The sequence below is a fragment of the Aquila chrysaetos genome, chromosome 16, assembly GCF_900496995.4.
Source record: "Aquila chrysaetos chrysaetos chromosome 16, bAquChr1.4, whole genome shotgun sequence".
Taxonomy (NCBI): domain Eukaryota; kingdom Metazoa; phylum Chordata; class Aves; order Accipitriformes; family Accipitridae; genus Aquila; species Aquila chrysaetos.
The window spans coordinates 24,952,671-24,974,235 of NC_044019.1; the positions used below are offsets into that span (position 1 = coordinate 24,952,671).

The 21,565-nt window shown below is 39.2% G+C and overlaps 1 long non-coding RNA gene across 1 annotated transcript in view; it reads left to right on the forward strand.

Moving 5' to 3' along the window:
• Positions 1-12,374: 12,374 nt before the first annotated feature.
• The window catches only part of LOC121233845, a 40,361-nt gene continuing 31,170 nt past the window's right edge, over positions 12,375-21,565 (forward strand). Inside the window, exons 1-2 of the long non-coding RNA XR_005934083.1 lie at positions 12,375-12,476; positions 13,049-13,172. This is a non-coding gene — a long non-coding RNA (uncharacterized LOC121233845). The remainder of the gene's footprint in view (positions 12,477-13,048; positions 13,173-21,565) is intronic.

Sequence of the window (21,565 nt, forward strand, 5' to 3'; positions counted from 1 at the left end):
ATATTAAAATATATTTATAGTTAAAGATATATACACTTATAAGTATATAAAATATACTTACTGTATTAAAAATATTATTTTTTTCTGCTGCTATTTAAGCAAATAAAGAGACTATGTACCTAAGTACCTAAATAAATATTCTAATTACCTTATGGAGAGTTCCTCTCCTCTTTTTCATTGGCTTGAACATGCTCAGAACGTATCGTTTACGTCCTGTCAGTGAGAAAGGAAGGGGAATGTCTGTGTTATGAATCACAGTGGTTTTTAAGTGTGAAGTGTCCACAGACTTGTACTGGAATATGGAGACAGGAAAAATAGAATGGAATTCCAACTTCAGGGTGGTCAGAAAAGCCCCTATCCACCATTCATTGATGAAGTCTAAATGAAGCGCCAACATCACATATTTTTCTGGTTGGGTATTGCAGTGATAGAAGATGAAACAAATCATCAAGACAAAAAATCTTCAATTATTTCAGACATCAAGGAAATAACATTTTTTTTTCAGAAGCATCTTGGTAACTGCTGCTTGAATCCTTGCTATTGCTAAAAATTACTGAAACCTGCTATTTTATTTAGTTAGTGAAATGACATAGTTAAGCAATTTGTTCCTTACTGTGATTGTTTTTACTCCCTGGTAGTTCATACTGTTAGTTTGGTGTTATTTAAGTCTGAACTATATCTGAGTTACTTCAGTTAAGGATTTGGCTCGGAAACTTCAATTGAATTTACACATCTGAATCCATTAAGCATAACTTAAGTTTCATATCATTAACATAAGGGGGAGAAACCACACTGCACGCCTGAGAACATTTCTTCCTTCTTTATATACCTAGTACCAGATTTCAGTGTTGGTGTGTTCTCAAATCTTTGTAGATAAAATGGAAAATCTGGATCCGATTGGTACCCTACCCTCGTATTTTGGGGATCTGAGATCCAGCATCAAATTCAAGTGCTGACCTTTTAAAATAATGCTCTCTCTAATTTTGCATTAAATACATTGAAGAGAAAGGACTGTCCACTGGATATTGCTGTATATTGCTACAGTGGATATGTTTTCTGTGCTGTCTGCGGTGATTCCTGTGAAATGCTATTAACAGCAAGAGATTACTCTGTAAAGTTTGTGGTGCTAGTCTTGCTGATACAAGCAGATACCTTCTATTACATTAATGTTCCATTTAAATAACAGATTGCCAGCCACAAACTTTATATATCTTATTCCCCATACGGGCAATATATGGGTCTCTTGAGTATGGTTTTGTAGATTCATTTAGCACCTAATGCACTTTTAATGAAAGGTTTTTTTCAGCATCTCTTTGTAAGGCTTGTGATGCAGTGACTTTTCGTAGTGCTTCCCAGAAGAGGTATTTATATTTTTCAAAATAGTTATGAAAGTCAGATATTAGGTTTACTGAAGCATACTGCACTGGGGAGGGAGGACGGGGGGAAGAAGGAAAAATGAGAGTGAATTAGGTCAGGAAACCTCGCATATAATCCAATACTGCCTCATGACATTTCATCCTGCTCTTTCTGCTGCAATATATGAGCTAAGCTGATGAGCTGTTTCTGCTGGAGAGCACAGATGCAGAACTAGTCAAATAACCTTCCAGCTACGCATCTCATCAAAACCTATTTGACAAAATACCTAATCAAGGCCACTGATCTTTCACAATTCCAGAAGAATGGAAGTAAGTGTGGCGAGAAATCAGTTCTCCCACGCACTAATGTTGAACAGGATGCAAAAAACATTTGCGTGACTGCCTGCGTTGGGCTAACCAGTATGAAGACCTACTGCTTATGCTACAAATCCATGCTTCATTTCTGGTTTAGGAAACATAACAGAGGTGGTGGGCATGGAGAAATTTATCTGAGCAGAGCAGTCAAGAAGAAGGGAGGCAACATGAGGGATTTGCACCTGACTTTGGGAATCTAAACTGAAGCTGACAGCTGTTAAACAGAAAGCTAACGGCTTGCTCTTCAAATGCAGACTGTAGTTAGGGTGGTTTGGGATATGAGACCAGACTGTGAGCCAAAATAAGTTTAACTGGAAAAACTGGTGGTAATGCTTCTCTAGCACGTTATTAAAAATTCTTCAAAGATAGGGTTTTAATATAATTAATGTATTAGATCGCATTTGTTGGTAGCAGATGGAAAGCAGCCTTTCTCTCAATTGGTTTAACTCGTGTGCTGGTGAACTAGGAGAATGCAGTATAGGAGTGAAATATTGTTTATGAATATATGAGTTGAAATGGTTTCAGTATTATCAAACTATCAGAACTAAAATTGGAAAGAACTGACAAATATTAATGGGATACAATATTGAAATGATGATAAATCATTAGGTTTCAGGACATATTCATCCTGAGCTTAAGCCAGAATTTGCTTATTGAGCCTGTTATTCAGAATTTTTAGTTAGAATTTCTTGTACCTCTTCCATCCTATTCTGTGTCAGGTAACTCATATTGACCACCACCAAGGACAGAGCATAAAACTACATGAACTGTTGGTTTGGTTCAGTAAATAATATATTTTTCCTCTCTGGCAGCAAATGCTCCCAGACGGTATGGAGTGAAATGGCAAAAAAGACAAGTGGAAAAATATTCAGCCAAAAATCTGCAGCAAGGAGCAGTTCTTCCTTTTCTATGAGATAAATTTATCATGGAAAATTCTCGTGTCTCTTTTTGTAGACCATGAGACAGCAGATAGGTATTATTACGATGAAATGTTTAATAGCTTCTTCCTCTATTAAGATCCTTCATAACCATCTACAGTAGGTGACAGTGCCTAATGACTATTGTTCCCAGTGGAATTTTGAACCAAGAATTTACTTAACTTATTAACTAGTGAACCCGCACTTCAGATTGTACTTGCTTTGCTGGACCACACTTACTTAATAAGAAACCTAAAATTGTACTGCTCATGACATTTTTATTATATATCTTCCCTTTTTCAGTTCTCTCTTTTTCTGTGAGCTTAAATATGCCATGAACTCATGCTTTTCCTTCTGTGTGTCACAATCTGGATGGCCACCCTTTGACTGCTGTTGGCTTTCGGAGAGGAGCTGCAACCAATTATACTTCAGTATGTTTCTTTTCCCTCTTCTGCCAGAGTTCAGATTTACTCAGCCTTGTCCAGATATCAAGCTAAAATAACAATGAAATCATGACTTGTGTTTGACGGGCTTCACATTCAAGATCCAGTAATTAGATAATCCTGTGATTAAATCTCAAAAGGGATTCCACCTAGTTAAGTGCCTTATGAACTGGAAAGTGGACAAAATGCAGTAGGAGATGTCATTTTCCTTTAGAAGGAAGATAGTCTCACCCTACCGTTTCCCTTACAAGTACTAGCCTGTAATTGCAAAAGAATTGTCATCACCTTTCCTTCCCATCTTAAAGAGTTGAGACCCACATGCCCCATTTTCTTGCCTAGTTTAGGTGCCTGTGGTTAGTGGGGTATATACATGGGCAGTGCTCTTCAGCCATCCTGTTGAATCTGAATTGTTGTATAGAAATGAACTTAAGATTCACCTGGCCAGTAAGATAACAGGAGTATGAACATAGCTTCATGGGTAGGGCACTACATGATAGATGGATAGCTTGAGTTCTGCTCCAAGGATTCATATTTTATTCAATGCTGTTTCATCATCTCCCCTTTCAACTGTGTTTTAAAAGGAAAGGAATAGTCCCTGCTTAGCTATTTCAAAGACAGGTCACAGACCCCTTCTTTCAGGAAAGGGCTAAAAGCTGTGGATCTGCAGCAGATAAAAGCATTTTCCTGCAAAATGTAAGGCACAGAGTAGGTCAGGGTCACATTTCAAATGCATCCTTGTACTTAGTGTTTCCTAAAACAGCTGCTTTCAAAAAGCCCCTCCACCCCCGCCTTCCCCCACGGCACAGAATAAATTCTTGAAATACATGTCTCAGGAGCGTGAGGAGGCCCAAGGAAAGATCATTGACTCTGCCTTTCCCTTTTCCCTCTGTCCTTCTCCCCGGTAACCATGCGAAAAGTGTACAGTAGTTACTGTGGGCTAATCATTCTGGAGGAAGGCGGCATGAGGAGGACCCAAGGCTCCGGCGTGCCCTGTCCTTGTGGCAGCAGCTGGGTGAGTATGGTCGGTGACTGGTTGGGCACTGGCTGCACCACCACCGCTGGCAGATCTCTGCTTGCCCGGCAAAGTCAGGTTAGCAATGAAGCTGGACTGCGAGAAAACAACTTACACAAGAAAAAGGCAATTTTCCAAGGAATCTCTTTGTGAATGAGGACACAAGGCCTGAGGTTAGGGATGGGAGGCCATACAAGTCCTCTTTAGAGCAAGCTTGGCAGGAGTTTAGCTCTCTTGATCTCCGGGTAGGCAATAAAAGTCCCAGATGAGAGCTGGTGTGCAAGACCTCTTTTGCTGGAGCTTGGGCGTGCAAGAATTTTTATGCAGGATAGAAATAGGCAGGCTGGATGGTTATGGTGGAGGAGGGCTGGTGAAATGGAAGATGAGGTGAATAGCTAGAGCAAGCCTCAGAAGGGAAGTGTGTGAATTTGTGAGAGAGTGGACACAGAAAACAAGAAGCTGGAGACAAGAAGGACTGAATTACCTTTAGAACAACCATAATGCTAGTGTCTAGCTTTAGTACCATATATGCGTTTTAAGCGTCTTTGGATGCCCATTTTGAGGTACTTCACCCTCCTTGTGCTCTTCTTGTGGAGCAGTGGCACGTCGGGCAGGTATCTGGAGATCTTCGGAGGGCTGGACACTTGGAAGCGCAAGTTTGACTGTGGATGCCTGACTTGCAGGTGCTTACTCTCCTTGTTAGCCTTGGCTTTGATATCATGGAAGAGGAGAAAAAAGCTAAAGGTAAACCAGAAGAAAACAGCAGTACTTCAGCAGCACACATTTTCATTGTCCGTGTGCTATCTAGTGCTGGTTGCTGTTCAACTACTGGTTACTTTCTTCGGGTTTTTGTTTTCCCTAAAACTCTTCAGGCACTGCCCAGTGCTCATCCCCCAGCCTTACAAAACCCAGTCACGGTACGCTGTACTTGTGATTGGTGATGGAGAGCAATCTTTTTCTACATTTTTTCCAAACCAACCCTCCCAAAATTAGATATTCTGCCAGCTAGCAGAGAGGATAAGGCTAACGCGTCATCTTCAACATGATAGCTGACCTACACCTTGTAAATAAGCAAAGACTATCCATTTAATTGACTTTGTTGGTGTGTTGGGGGGCTCTGGCTCCACTGCAAAGCAGTATGAGCAGTCTGAGAAAGTGAGTTGAATAGTTCAACTGACATTCATGTGTGACTGTGTAGGTCATCAGGACATTCACGTGAAAACCGAGAGACTTGAAGTGTGATAAATAAAAGGTTATTTCATTGAGCAAATTCTAACTTCACTGTGCTTTGATTTAGACTTTAAATAGTTACGATAGGAAAAAGTGCATGGTAACAGACAAGGGCAAAACTGCAGATTTCTTCTAATTTACTTTGTATCCCCAAGTATTTGCGTTATCGCATGAAACAATGCAAGGGGATGTGATGGCTTTGCAACATTTTTGTGATACTAACAAAGATATTTTCTCATAAATTTTCTTCTTATATATGAAGGTCCTCTGACAGAAGTGTAAATATATAAATTCAAATATTGATACAGATACAAGCGTGGTGATAATGAAAGTAGCTGTCAGGACTACACTGTTTTTGAAAGCTGGTAGAACTGTGGAAAGACATTTCGGTGATGACAATCGAATCCCATCTGTCTTTTTGCATAGGGCTGGAGAACAGTCTGAAGTGATATAATTTACCTAGTCGTATCATTAGAGAAGGGTGTTGGAACATGCTGCATCTGTTTGTGTGAGCTGTGCTTGTCCTTCAGGTTTGCTCCTTTGTAGGCTCTTGCTCTTATATTGGAGGTCAGGAAGGAGGAAGGACAGTGGGAAAGGAGGCTAGACATTTCTAACTTCTTAGTATCAGTGCATGGTAAAAGAAACACAATCTATAGAAACTTTTTTGTCCGAATATATGTATTTGTAAAGATTTGAGGAACACTTGAGTTTCTTGTATCCCAGTTTCCACAGAGGCGTAATTTCTTTCAAACTTGGCTTGATGAAGATCGCTTCATGGGTGTAAATAAAAATACATGAAACAAAATCATGTAAAATACACGGTCCTTTTACTCATAATGCGTGGATAATGACCTGAATGAGAGAACATCAGCTCTGAAATCTGCTGTGCCTGGTTCATGATTTTTTTGTGTCAGGCTTTTTACCTTTTGGGCCAGCTTTTCCTTTTAGGGTGCTGTATTTCAAGTTTTCAGTACAGTATCATGCAGTGAATCCCTTTCAGTTTTAGTTTTGCATTTTTATTCACTTGCTTTCCTTCTATCTATTTATAATTTCTTTTTTATCAGAAAAGCAAATGCTTGACCTCTTTTCTTACCCTAATTACTAACCATTTTTGATACCAAAATTGTAAAAGAGGGCAGCAGATTTTATGATACTTCATGAATATTTGGCCTGAAACTCAGATAACAGTGGCAAGATCAAAATCCAGTTTTAACGTATTTCCAATATATTTTCAGCATGTCCGTGATCCTGTCATCTGATAATGCCGTTGTCTCCAATGAGCAGAAGCATGTCACGTCATGGTTTAAATAATATAGTGCCTGATCCTCTGCTTCATTTCTTTTCTGTACACGGACAAGGCCTCTGAACCACTTAATTCTAGTTCAGGCTTTCAGAGGCATTATAGGACTTGTAGTACCACTGTACCTCACGTAACGTAATCTTATCTGACTCATGGAACTGAGAGAGGAAAAGATCCCTTAGGTCATCTGGGTTTTCTCACAGTGAATACAGTATTGTCTTCTTATTTTGAAGAAGTTTTTTCTTTCAGGTATTACAATTGCCAAACAAAAATGCCTCTAAGCCTTCCTTTCTGAGATTATTCTGTAAATTCACGCAATTCATAATCAGGATTTTTTCTCCTATTGGGCCTGAATTTTTTCCCGTTTCAACTACATACCTTTATTATGCCACGTTTTACTTTTTCTTTTGAGTAAATATAAATCCACCCATATATTAACAGGTATTTCCCCGTTCACCCTTCCCTTACTCTTTTCCTGAATCTGATGAAATGGCAACATTTTGAGGTATCGTTTCCCGCGTTTTGGTCAGCCCCAGTGCAGGCTGCATCCTGATAACTCCCTCTGCCCCTCTTGGGGCTTGCTGCTCGCTTCAAGCCAGGCACTTGTTTTGCACAGTCGTATTTTATACTTTTGAAACTGAGTCCAGCCCAGGTCTTAATTAGCAATGACATATTCCCTGAACTCCTGGTTGGTAAGCAGAAGATAAACAGCTCTTGGTTGGTAAGCAGAAGATAAACAGCAGTTGCAGCATTCTTGGCTAGGAATCATGCCCTCAATGCCTATGTTTGATACGCAGACATAGTCCCTAAGCTGCTTATGCTCATGTCCATCTGCTGAGATGGCAAAGTGCCTTCTCACAAGTTGTTTGGACTCTTGCCTTGAGGGCAGAGGTGCCAGGCGATGATCAGCCGTCTGCATGACAATGCAAGCGTCATTTCTTCTAAAAGAGCAGCTCCTTTAAGCAATTACTGTATTACAGGCTGCTACCATGGGCCTCTTAGAGCATGGTTACACCTGTTGAAAATTATATGCCAAGAAAAGAATACACGAACCGTACCGGAGCGCGGTCCAACCAGTGCAGCGTCACTTCTAGCTGCCAGGGAGACAGGTTGCACTGCCGCAGGGGTACGAAAACTCATCAGTAGTTCTCAGGGTGTCAAAAAAAGATCTCAGCAGGCTAAAACTGCCTGGAGGCATATCCAAAACAGACAGTACAATGGCCCCAAGTAGCAACTGAAGCAAAATAACAGTAACAGAACCTGTGTGAGAGCTTTCCTCACAGAACTGGTAATTAAATCAAGAAAAAACAGGATAGCTTTTTGTTACGCTCTTCGAAGAAAAATAGAAGACCCTGACCTTATTCTTCTCACTGAATAAACACCTGTGATATGGGCTATAAAGGCAAAGATACAGTAGGAAAAGAAGGTAAAATTCACTTTTTGTAGGCATAATTAGGTAACCCTACAGAGTGGTGGGACTCAGCGTAGCAGTACTAAACTACTTTGCTAGCAGAAAAATCAAAGGACAAGGAGGAAATTGTGAACATTGCTCTATGGAAGTGCAGTAGAGGGGTAAGGACTGAACAAGCTTGGTGGAAGGCAAATCCATTTTCAATCTCTGTTTTGTCCCAGGAGTCCTGAACTGCCCCTCGGCTTAGCGTACAGTCGCTGCATGACAGGAGGAGCGATTCTGTCAGCTAGGGTTACTAAACCCACTTCTGTTTTGTCTTGACATGTTTTTAGATCATCACAAGCCACTTCTTTTGGGAAGGAGTCCACAATCTGCTTGTGACCCATTCTGCCAGCCTCCTGTTATCCAAAAGTCAAATCTACAAAAAAATGAGCTACAATTTTTTTGAGCAAAACTATTTTTGGGGAAATGAAGTTTCAACAACTTTTGTAAGCATTGTTCCAGTTAGCTCATGTCAAAAATGCAAAGCTGTCATAAAAAATATTTTAGTAGATTTTAAATTCAAAATTCCTTTTTTGTTTAACTGAATGATCAGAATGCTTTTCTTTATTTTTAAACTGCATTGCAAAACATTTTAAATTGAACAGATTTTGGCCTGGCTAGTAATTTTTAGAATTTTGATTGTCTAGAAAGTTCATGAAATATTCATCTGAGAGAGTCTTGAAACAACATTTCCTTTTTATTTTTCTTATACAGCAGAGAACTAAAAATCGGTTGTATCTGCACTGCTCCGCAGTAGCCTCGAGGTAATTTTAAATCTCCTTTGAGTTGCTGGAGTGGACAAAAGGACTTGTGAAAGCCTCTGCGTGTTTCCAAGGAAGTACAATGAGCTGAAAGGCTGTTACCAGTCTGCTCTGGTTTATGTGCAGTTGTCGCATTCTGTGTCAGGTCTCATTGCAATCAGTGGGAATTCTGCCATTAACTTCATTAGGACCAAGATTTGCCCTAAGCCCCAGCTGATATTTTGTGTACACCACTGGAGTTATTCTATTTTCTGCCAGCTCATAATTCTGAGTGCTAGATTAAGAGATTTTGGCAAAGACTGGTGAACAAAGGCTGTTGATTCTTTATTACGGGAAAGTTTTGGTTTTGAGGTAGGTAATAGTATGACTTTGGATTTGTACTGTACAGCTGAGTTCAGAAACTAGCCTCTTTCTGTGCTGACTCATGATGAATGCCAGAGCCTTGGATTTTTGACACCTGCAGTTAACAACATAAATGGCAAAAAAGCCTGTGAACATGTAGATAGTGTAATTTAAACACAGATTGGACTTTGTGTGAACCTTTCCCTCTAATTGGAAAGAAATACAAAATGACCTCCATAACAAAAGAATATTGAACACAAGTAAATAACCCGTTGCATTTGTTTTGCGTGCTGCCCACAAGACTCTGGATTGATATTTCAACATCGTGTCATAGTTTCATTGACTGCAGAACTAGCTTATGTCTTCATCAGGAAGCATCTTAGTCTGGAATTGCTCCAGCTGGAAAGTAGAATTTACCGTACTCACTACACAGTTTTACAGTATGTTAATCTAAAATTATTTTGAGAAAAACAATGTGAATTACAGCTCTACAGTGAAATGTCTAGCAGCTTTATTCTGCCCTCGGATCTATATGTGTAAGTCTCACCGATAGCAATATAATTTCTGCACATAGACCTGGGGATAAGGTTTGATTAATGATGTTTTCTTCTTACACAAAGTATATATTCCTGCAGGTTTCTTTGGCTGCCCATGTCTTACGGTAGTACAGCTGACACAGAAGCTATGTGCTGATCTCTATGCCAGCCTCTCAGGAATGATGTTAGTACATGAAGAGTCGTTGCTCATATGACTAGCACCAGTATTATTCTGTTCCTCTTGGGTACCTGAAAACAGAAGGAGATTATTGTACTCTGAAAAACCTGAATCTGATCCAAAAGACACCCTTGGAGAAGGAGAAAACTAGGTTCTTTCTTCATTGTACAATTTTCTGCATTAAAACCTAATGCAACATTCATTGAAGGCAAGACGACCAATTACATTGCTTACGGTGGGAAGAATATCAGGCTTTGGCCTTTCTACTGAAATCGAACAAAGGTATAATTTAAGGGTGAATGTGACAATGTGAGGTAGTTATGATCTACTAAAATTTCGGAAAAGCATAAACAACATAACCGCAGCCATTGTCAGATCCATCCAGTGCAGCATCTTATCTCTGACAGTAGCCAACTGGGGGCGTCCAGGGGAGAGTATGAAGACAAGGCAGATGGTGATACTTCACAGGATTTTCTCCAATATTAAAGGAGAAACTCAAACTCCATTGACACAGAACACAGAGAGTCAAAAGAGTAACTATTTTCAGTCTCTCATCTCCTAGTTCGAATTTGAAATAGCCGAACACATGACAGCTCCACATTCCATTACCACTAGCAGCTGGTTCAAAGCCTGAGCCAGGGTAAAATTATGTGCAAGGCATGCATCACGCTCGACATTGTGTGAAAAGACTGCGCTGAAATGCTTTAAGATTTAGGAGGAAATTGGATGCAGATTAAAAGGGCTTTTAAACCAGCAAATAGAAACATTCCCTGGGTGCCCGCAATCCTTTTCAAATACGCCTGACAATGAATTTCTCCTAAGTTCATATTTGTGTTTGTTTTACTGTATGAAATTCTGATTTCATACAGGAATGGAACGCTGCAGTCCAGCATGTTACCCTGAAGAAAAATATTTGCCGTTAAAAAGACTATTCATAAAACTTTTAGTTCCTCATGTTTTTAAGGATCCCTTGCTAATTAATAAGCTCCATTAGTAAAAGAGTTAGTTCTTTTAAAATCAAAGCTAATATCCAGACTTCTCTTTTTTTGCTAGCTTTTCTGCAATTTACTTTTCACCATTAAGACTCAGAATGAGACAGACATAATAAGCCTTCTCTTGAGTCACAGAGCCTTTTAGCTGTAACGAAAGCTGAAAGCAAAGAATGTGAGAAACTGATGGCTTCTCAGTGTAAGGAAGAAAAACGGGGAGGAGGGAAAAATGTAAAGGATGATACTAATCACTCGGTCCTTACTTCCCTGCTGAGCTGAGCAAGTTGTTGAATTAAGCAAGTGCAGATCACCCCAAAAAATGTCACAGAGGAGAAGCCAACAATACTTCTTTTTTTGTCTGTAGGACACAGATGGGATTTAGACGCCCAGAGCTAGGAAGCATTTTCCAGTACCCTTAAAACCCTAGAAATACCTACTTTCTGAAGTGTAGCATTCTTGAGGTTTTTGAACATAAACACTAACATGTTGGCAGAAGTCAGAGAGAGGAACGCCTGCCTTGCTCTGCTGTGGTCCAAAAACAAGTTGCAGAGGTTCCCCAATTCTGAGTCTCTGAGTGGCATGCAGAAGTGTCCTTCAGGTACAAGGCTTGCTTCAAGATTGACATACAATTTACTACTTTCTGTCAGATGGGGAATTGTGTGCTTTACCTAAATTTGAAGCTTGCTCACAGTATGGTTTCTGTTTTCTTTAGCCGGTGACTGGGCAATTTAAAATACACAAACAATTGTGAGAACAAAATGCAAGCCTTTTGATTTTCTTCCTAGCTGACTGACCTGTCTTCTACATTTGTTTTGGTCCTGTGAAGCTTGAAGTTATAGCCTCACGGTAGATCATCTTCTACGGAAGGGAGCAAGTATGCTTTTTTCCTTCTTACTGCATTAGCCCGTGATTATGTACTCTGTGTGGCAGTGAGATATTGACTGAAGTTCCTCCTGTTGAAGTGGTAAGTGTACTCAGGTCTCCTGGATAAATGCTTTATCTTATTATTCAATAACTGAGGTCCAGCATACTTTAAGTGTGGTTTTTGATGAATTTGACCGTATGAAAATTGTAACTTTAGGATTTGAATTACTTTGGATTCAGTGACTTAAGGTATGTCTACATGCACAACTTAACTCAGGAGTCTGTTTTTAAAGCAAATCCCCCAATAATCCCTCCTTCTACCATGCTGTGTTTTGTATCATGGGGAAATCTCTGCACACACAGGCTGGTTCCCTTTCTGATGAAATTAAAGTAGTAGATGTATTCAGGAATTGCACCTGACATACTGTAGTCATTAATGGGTATTCAGGTTAGAGTTCTGCTGAAATAAAACTCCTGAAACTTGTATAGTGTGGATGTCAGTTCTGCAGCGAGAATCGTTTTGCTCTACAGATACGTTTCTGTTGTGTTGCGGGACTTGTAAATGCAGACGTAGCCTTATGCTGAGCTTTGACCCTCTTCTCCTTTATCTCTATTGAAGAAACCTGGGGAGGAGAAAGGAAAGAAAATACAAGATGGCAGCAAAATATAGAAATAGGAAATAGATAGCACTTCAGAGGACAAAAAAGCGCTGCTGACTGAGGTAGGTAAAGACATGGCTGTATGACCACCTCACACAACATGGAGAAGAGAGAGAAACAGAAAACTTATTCCCTCTTTCCATTAAATGGATTTTAAGTCCTGTAAAAAATACATGGTTAAATATAATGTTTTCAGTCCACTTCAAAAGGAGAAGTGGTTAAAGCTGGCCAAGATTTCCTAATGCAGCATTCACAGATGTGATTAGGAAACAGGAAACATTCAGCTCTCAAGGACTTTGATTCATGAGAAAATCTGATTGGATTCTGGGATAGGAAGTATCCTCCAGGTGAACCTCATAAGGAATAGCTTGGAGTCAGCCATAATTATTGCAAAAGCAGGCTAGAGAGTTAGCACTGAGCTTAAGTAAGTAAAGAAATAAATAAAGTGATGCCCCCCTCTCCCTATGCACCCTGCTATACTAGTAAAACAAAAATATGCTAAATGAGCCATGTTTATAACTAATTATCGGTTTATGGCTCTTTTAACTTTATTGAGTTAAATAAGTAAAGGCAGAATAATTTTTCAAAATAGTCCTCTTAAATGTCATTAGAGAATTTGTTTTCCACTGTTCAGAAGGAATGAAAAAAGCAGTGGGTCTGCTGAGAAGGAAAGCTGTGAGAAGTTTGTGCTGTTAGTGCAAGGATGCTTCCAGAAGGAGACTTTTACCAGGCAATTGCTGAGGAATCTGTGGAGACAGGTAAGCAACTTGGGCTACTTACAGTAATAGCATTACAGAACATTTTTCTAGTAGGTATCCTTACTCCACCTACCACAGATAAGTTACGCGGAAATATTTCGTAATGCTGTTAGTTGTAGGCGCCTATAAAGTCAACACATAGATAGCTAGTGCTAATATCTGAAGTGAGCTTTTTGGCCAAAGATCAAGGATCAATTTTCTGTCCCATTTGGAGGGCTGTGTGATTTACATGAGATACTGTAAGTGTGGCCAGAATGTTTGGTTGCTCTGTCAAGAAGGAAGAACAATAGATATTTATGTTGTCTTCATTTTTTTAAAGCAGTCTCAAAAACATTGGTTTTTTTTCTTGGGAAAAGAAAATTAGGGTTCTGGTAAAAATAGTAGAGTAGGAGATCTAGCTACATGTCTTTTCATCTTTGCCACCTTGGCATACTTGGCTTTATCATGGTTCTCTTATCCTGTGTGTCTGCTTCCTCCCCAAACTTATAGACATATTTTTGTGAGTTACAACTGAATGTGATGCTTGTGCTATCAGAGAAGGAAATTATTCCTATTTCTGAACAGACAACAGTATGCTAGTGTAAAGGAAGAAGAGGTGAAAGTAATTGATACATCCAAAGGAAGGGCATTATGTTACCAAAGTGTACCAAATAAAAACCTACTGAGTTACACAGGTAAGCGTTGTTATCTCCTTGAAAAGTAAACACAGTTGATATACTGGATACATGCAGTGTGGCTACATTTGTAAAAATGAAAAATATAATCAGCAACAATTAAGTTGGAATAGCAGCCATCAACACAGCATCTTCATAAGGCAAGCTAATGAAATAGTTAAATTCTAGTAAAGACTGCGTACCAGACCACAAAATATAATCCCAATTGTCTAGTCTCTGAAAAGACCAAGAATGATATTATTAAAGAACATCTGTCAGAGGCTTAACAAGTCTGGATCCTTTTTAGTTACTCATTAAAGCCCCATAAAATCTTAGAGAGTTTAAGAAGAAAAAACAAACTAATCCTGTGCAAATTAAAGCAGGGAATGCTGGTATGATGAAATTTATACCCTTTAATGCAGCAGTTACTGGTAGAAAAACAAAAAGTCACCGCTTTGGGTGGAATAGTTCAGCTTTAGGCAAAACTTGCTTAACAACTGTAGTACAAAACTGTTTTTATGGGAGTTCTGGACTACAGGTGCTCCTGACTCACTGTTAGACTTTTGCTAAGTTATTTAAGACAGCTGGGCCCACCCAAACTATGCACATAGTAAGACTCCATCTCTTAGTCTTTATCTGCAGCTTCCAATCCACAGCTCTAATCAGAACTGAATCTGAATCATCCATGGTATTTAGACTGAAGGAGAACACCACGTTCTCTGACTTTCGAGAGGGACGGACAACACCCTGAATTGCACAGGCTTTTCATCTAGAGAAAGTTGTAGATGTCTAAATGGTAATTTTGTGTGAGAGTAGATTAACACAGATAACAAGGCAATTTTTGGACTTTATCAATATTGGCCAAAAAGGAAGAAATGGAATGTGTTCTGTAGCTGTAAAAGTATAGACAGCTACCCAGTGAATTAAAAGTTCTGCTAGTTTGGGCTGCAAAATGAATTGTACTTGTAAGTAGTTCTGGATGAATGACAATTGACAATAGTAATAAATTCTTTCTTTTGCCGCACATAAACCTGAAGAGAAATAATTTATTCTTAACAGAAGTGTTCAGGGAAGGAATTTTCTGAACCTTGGTTTATACTTTGAGAAATCCACTCTTTTTCATCCCATTAAGAAATAATTATGAGTCAATAATCTTGTCTCTGCATCTTGTATTAATTCAAAATAAGATAATTTGGAGGTCAATAAGTAATATCCATTTTTCATTTGCTTCAGGTTAATTTGGAAAATATTAGAGGACAAAAATTTAAAATCCCCTTAGATTAGGCATTTGGTAAAGCATGTATGATGGCTTTTTTGTTCTGTTCTTTTCCTCTGTGCCCTGCAATGCTGATGCTGCATGCTTAAATAGCAGGCAGGCACTGTCAGAGGCAGGATGGGGCTTGGGCAGGTATGACTTGTGGGGAGACAACAGTGAAGCAGAGTTGTGACTCTGCCGTACAGGGTTTGGTCCCGAAGTTTGACCTGAATGGCACTGTCAACATTTAGTTTCAAATCTCTACTTCTGAATTACTTTCTTTCTTACAATGAAGTATCCATCAGTCTAAAACCAAAGTGTAATTTGTAAGGCAGTTGATGAAAACACAGCAAACAGTTAAGTCACCGTAGCAGCTACACCAGGCAAGACAATGAGATCCCACTGAACTGATATGACATGTGAACTGCTTTTCCATTCTTTGCTCTTGTGTTGTCTGGCTGGGTATCAGGAAGGAAACCTTGCAGTTGCAGGAGTTGCCTCCCCAAAGAGAAGTGCAAAAGAGGAAAGGTGATTCTTTCCATTTTAAAGAAACAGTAACTCTTCTAAGAGAAGTCTAGAGGTGCTCAGTGGTGGTCTGTCCTAGACACCTCTAGTCCTTTTCTCTGTGCTGGGGAAGCCCAGTGTTCTTACCTATCCTGCCCAGTTACAGATTTTGAGTATTTCTGGTGTCAATAACGTGGATCCCAGTTCACTTATAGTCCAAACTGCCTAAATTTCCTTTTGTTCCCAGACAAATCAACCCTCTGAGATGAAAGTGGGATGTTCTTGGGATGGTTCATTTAGGGTCTACTTTCCTGAAGGTAGTCTTCACAAGAGGGAATCAATGTTGGCACTTTCTATCCTCTGCAGTTCCCCAGTGCTCTCCCAGCAGTTCTTCAGTGTATCTCTGCATGCTTTTCTGTTGTCAGAGCATTTTACACTCACCTTTGTACCCACTTGATGAAAGCACAACCCCAGATTCCTCTAACACAGCCCTTACTATTTTATTTTTTTAAGGATCAGAGGTGGAGAATCCCAATATCCTACTATTAGCTAGTAAGCAGGCATCATGTGGGATACTGTGTTTTGACACTTGCAGTTCTATAGTTAATTTTACAGGTAGCCTGTGACTGCTCATTCATTCGTTCTGTTGTGTTCATAGGGGTATTTGTGTGTCCTTTAAAACAGAAATATAAATCTAGGGGGTTTGCATACTGAGGGTATCTTCCCCAGCATGTGATGTGGAAGAGTTACTGTTATTGTCTACAGAGACTTCGACCATAGTGCCTTCTTTTGGAAGCCTATCATATTTTTCTACATGAGAAAATCAAATTGCTTCCTTATTCAGAGTGGTGACAGCAGGAACTACCAGTGGCTGGATAGTGACTATTAATTCAATAGGTGATGCTTTCCTTCTCTCTTTCTTATCTCTCTGAGATGAACATTGGGTGAAACAGTTTCTTAGGGGGCAAGTGGATCCTATCTATAGGTAAAAGACAATCTTCTCAGCCTGGGTTCCTAGTACTGTGATGCACGGTAACAATGCAGTTTAAATCTCTGAAGCATTAATGTAATCAATCATTCAACCATACAAAGAATTGCCTCTTGTCTCAGCATGTGAAAAAATGTCTATTCAGTCTGAAAGCCTTCTAACCCGATATAATTTCCACTTGGCCCAGATCAAAAATGGAACGAGACCTTGTAGAAAGCATTCTGCCAGCAGCCCACTGTTTGTGACATGAAAGGTCCAGATTGAGCAGGTTTCCCAGCAAATGGAAATTTGGCATGGAAGATATACATCTTGGTGTGACTGTAGGTCATATAAAAGTTTAGAGGAGTCATGTGGTTCTAGCAAGATGCTCAAGTTAACAAATGGAGTTATTCCAATTTATCTATAAGGTGTTTAAAGAATAGTCCCATACTGAAAATATTCCAGCAAGGTAATCTTGACAAGAGTGATACGGGTTGCATGCAAAGAGAGAACTTGCAATGCTGAAGAGAGATGCAGACCATCAAATGATGAGATTACTGACATCCGGGAGTCAAAATCACTAGAAACTAACAGAAAATCACAGAAATTAACAGTTGTATAGCCTCCTGCATTCAGAAAGTCTAATACTACTTTTGGGTAAAAGTCCCATGGCATTTACTGCAGCACTAGGGATGTTAGGGCTACTGTCCGGGCCAACTCAATCCTTTTAATGAACTCTTGCCTTTATCCTTTCTGAATATTGACTTCTCAATTTTCTTTATTGTGCAGTTGTCAATAAGTGTTTATGTACCATGTTTAACTGCTTGTTAAACACCAGGTAGTCATCCTGGTTACGAGTGGAAATATCTTTTAATCCCTTAGTAAACTTATGTTATGCCATATAAGATTTGATTCTTTAATGAAATTATTTGAGAGCACTGGCTTGAAGATGTTCCAGAAAACCAAATTTGATTGTAGTCCTTATCATCTACTTCCTCCCTTTTAATTGCTACATTTTAATATAATCTCTTGGAAACCTGAGGAAAATCTGTGTGTAACAGGTTCACTCTTGATCTCCCTGCTCATAACTCTTGCTCCCATGTTGTAAAATGTATATATTTATATGTACATGTAAAAAAACCTCATTTTTTCTCATCTTCCTTTCTGAGTCTTTGCCTCACATCAGCCTCAGCTGAGCTCTAGGAATAATATATATTAGTCAATTGTTGCAGTGTAATCAGCAGGGAGAGTATATCTAGGTTTAGAGGTGTGTTGAAATAGTGAATTTATATTTCTTTGTTGACAGAGCGGCAAATTAGAAGGTGTGGAGAAAATGAAATTTAGAACATGTAGCAATGTTAATGTAGGCTTGGTTTGAAAAACTAAGCTATCTGAACGTTCCTTCGAGTGCCATAATTAATAGCAGCTTACACTTATATAGCACTTTTCATCCTGAAGCACTTTCACGCATACATGCGATACATGCAGTAATTATTAGCCATCTCTGGAATGAAGAGTTGGTTGACAGCCTTCCTGGAGCGCAGAGGAGATATTTTCATTCCATAATTTCAGCCCTCATAGAAAAGGCTGTGACGTTTTTGACTTAAAGGGAGTGCTTTTGAAAACCTGATGCTTAATGGGGGCTCAAATCAGGAGGTTTTTGTTGTTTATTTTCTTACTTTATATTTAGATAAGTCAGCAGGGGGGAATCTCATCCAAATATCAACGCGCAATACAGACTTCTTCATTCTGCAGAGAACAAAGGGCTGGGTAAATTTGCGATAAAAGTTCAGGCTTATTTTTCCATAAAAACTCAACTAGAATTTAGCCCACAAGGTCAGAGAAAATGGACATGTGCTAACTATCTATCTTTCTGTGTGTTTTGGCCAGCAGGACTGACAAACCTAAAAGGAAAAAGAGGGGAGAAGAACAAAATCTACTATGCCCAAAATTCATATCAAGTATTAGGTACACAGAGCTGTTGTATTGCTGGAAAACTTTACTAGCACATAAGACCCAACAGTTAAGGTTTGAGAGCTGTAAGAACACAGGACTAAAGGCACAAACTGTGTTATTGAGTCTCATTGTCTCTACTAATAGACAGCAGTGGATAAGATGTTAAGTCTAGAAAGGTTTAGTTTCTCCTCCAGTTTTCCTTGTATAGAACAAGAAACAATATACTTGCCATCACCTTAAACCAGTTAGGTTTTCAGCAGAAAAGTGTAAGCCTGAAGAAAATCAGGCACAGGAAGAGAGGAGGAGAGGGAAAAAGAGACGTTCTAGCTCCTTGCTAGGGTTTAGCGATGACACGGAACATAGTAGGTGAAATACTCAGGTGACTGTTGATGGCACTACTGCTTATTCATTGCTAGTTTCAATGAAAATATGTAAGGCTTTGTTTACTTTTGGAACAGTTTCTGGCATTTACCAAGACTGCAAGGATATTGTACAGAACCCTCAGTGAAACAGCATTCTGGCAGCAGTGTTGCATATCCCTCTTTCAGAAAGAATAGTTAATCAGGCTCCCCAAAAAAGGCATGAAAAAGAATATGTATTTTGTGACTTTTCAGACTCTTTATATGTTCTCAGATAAGCATTTGCACAAGGAAGTATGAGTGAAAACAGCAGATATATCAAAACAGTTGATAATCTCAGGAATTCACAAACCTGTATGAATTCTCGAGAATTCACAAACCTGTATGAATCCTCTGGTTGTTAGAAGGTGACAACATAGTCTTGCAGATCTACTCTACTTCTGTTTTCTTACGTGGGACCAGGAAAAACTTAAAGCAACACAGTCAGTTTCCAGGAGATTGATGAAAGGGAACAATAGCTTTTAATTTTAGTGTGGCAAAAATCCTTGCCTTGACCTTGTCATCGCTCAAGTTTTAGCCTGCTATTCTTTCACCTTGACTTATGCCTTCTCTGTGCTCATAATGTAACTAGTGAGCTTCCAGTTCTTTCTAACCTTCTGATAGAAAAATTTTCATGACAAAGTTTCAGGATTATTTATCTATTTTTCACTTGTAAGCTTTGTGTTGATGACTGCTGTACTCCTTCTGAGGTAGTCTTTGGCAGCCACCTTAAAGTTTGGCAGCCTTTTTAAAAAAAAAAAAACAACAACCAAAAATCTGAAAAGCAAATGAGTTTGTTCTTCAGGCATTTTTTATTCCTCTCTCTCCCGGGTGTTGTTTAATTACATTATTCATCTCAGTACAAGTCATAACAGAAGATCTCTGACCTTTTAGGAGTAAACAACAACCAAGAGGCAAATGTCTTATGCGTGCACAGATCAATGGATGTGTTAATCTGTAGCTAGCTATTTTATCATTTGTGAGCAGAAATACCTGAAAGTATAGTCATAATGAAGATCAAGTGAGGGGGGATTTCCTGTGCCAGAGAAATCACAGCATATAGAAAATACACGAAGATTGATCCTTTAAATTGCCATAAATTCCATTACATTTCAGGCAAGATAATGACATCATGAAATTGGGTTAGATACAGCACTGGAAGAGATAGTGATCTTATCACTGGTGCCTGAATGGTTTTATTTGAACCCATTTATCATTCTCATTAAAATCACTGTAATGAGAAAGAGGCTCTGTTCTATTTGTAATCTTTCTTGTCAGTCTGTAGCACGTAGCGTGTTAGAAAGAAAGCAGCAAAGCACAATACTGCGCCTGTTTTCACTGTTGCTTGCTTACTGAAAGAGAGAAGGGAAAAGCGATGGGGTGCTGCAGTGAATGTATGTTCTAGATCTGCGTGCGGCATGGTTCAGCCATCCAAAGTGGGGGGCTTTAGCACCGGGGAGATGAAATGGTGCGGCGTGGATTGATAACTGATAAAGCAAAAGGTTAAATATATGACTGTATGAAGGTGCAGTTTTTCTTCCCTCTCGTTACTTTTTCTAAGAGTGTCACGCTGGTGTGAAAAGTGCAAAGTAGAGCGCGCTGGAGGATGAAGTCTCTCCTTTACGGAAAAAGACTACGCATCCTGCAGAGGGAATGAAAAGTTGCAAATTGTGTCCACTCAGGGACGAGACAACCATACAGCATGATCTGAATAGCTTGCTTTGCTATTCAAATATGTCCAGCTTCAACCACATGCAATATTATGCATCTAGGAACAGTGAATGTAGGTCAAATTCTCAGACTGAGGGACGGTGCTCAAGACAGTGTTGCCTCTGGAAGAGACTTTCAGGTCACACTGGGTAATCAACCAACCACGAGCTCCCTGTGCAAAGCTCTGGCTGTGAAGAACACACATGTTGAGAGCGTTTATGAGGAAGGAACTTTCCTTTGGGAATTAGAAAATGATATCACCTGTGTGTGTATGGCATTAGTGAAATTACTGTTGGGCAATCGTGTCCAGTTTTGTTGTCCAGAAGGATGCAAAAGTGGCTTCAGTGAAACATTAAAAAGCACAATCCGTCAAAGAGAACTTTAAAAGGTGGCTTGATCATATCTGTGTATTACGTGGGGAAAGACTTTAGGTGATTGCAAGTGCAGCATAATGTAATGGCTAGGGGTTGATGTCAGACAAAACTCGGATGGAAATTATGATCACATTTGTAAATGAGTTTATAGACTTAAAAAAGCTATTGTAAGACCTTATTCAAAGACTGGTGATTTTTCTAGTGGTTTGTGATCTTCAGTAAATCAGTGATCTTTTTGAAAATACGTATTTCTTCCTTATCTAGAAATTAGCATAAGGGATAGTTATATGTCATGTTATGCAAGAACATAGATTATTTGAGTGCTAGTAGGTGGTCCCTCTTGCCTTCAAAATGTCTGTCATTGAATTTACTATATCTTCAAGGACCAATTGTAGGTGCAAGATGGTATAATATCATCATATAAAATCAATGCTTGTACTGACATTAAGGACTGATGTGAAATCTTTGTGCATGAAATGGACGCCTACCTATTGAAAGTGCAATGAAAATTGAGCAGTGCCTTTTCACGTTAGGCCACTGAATAGCTATCTGATTGTGTGTCTAAGAACTCTTGAA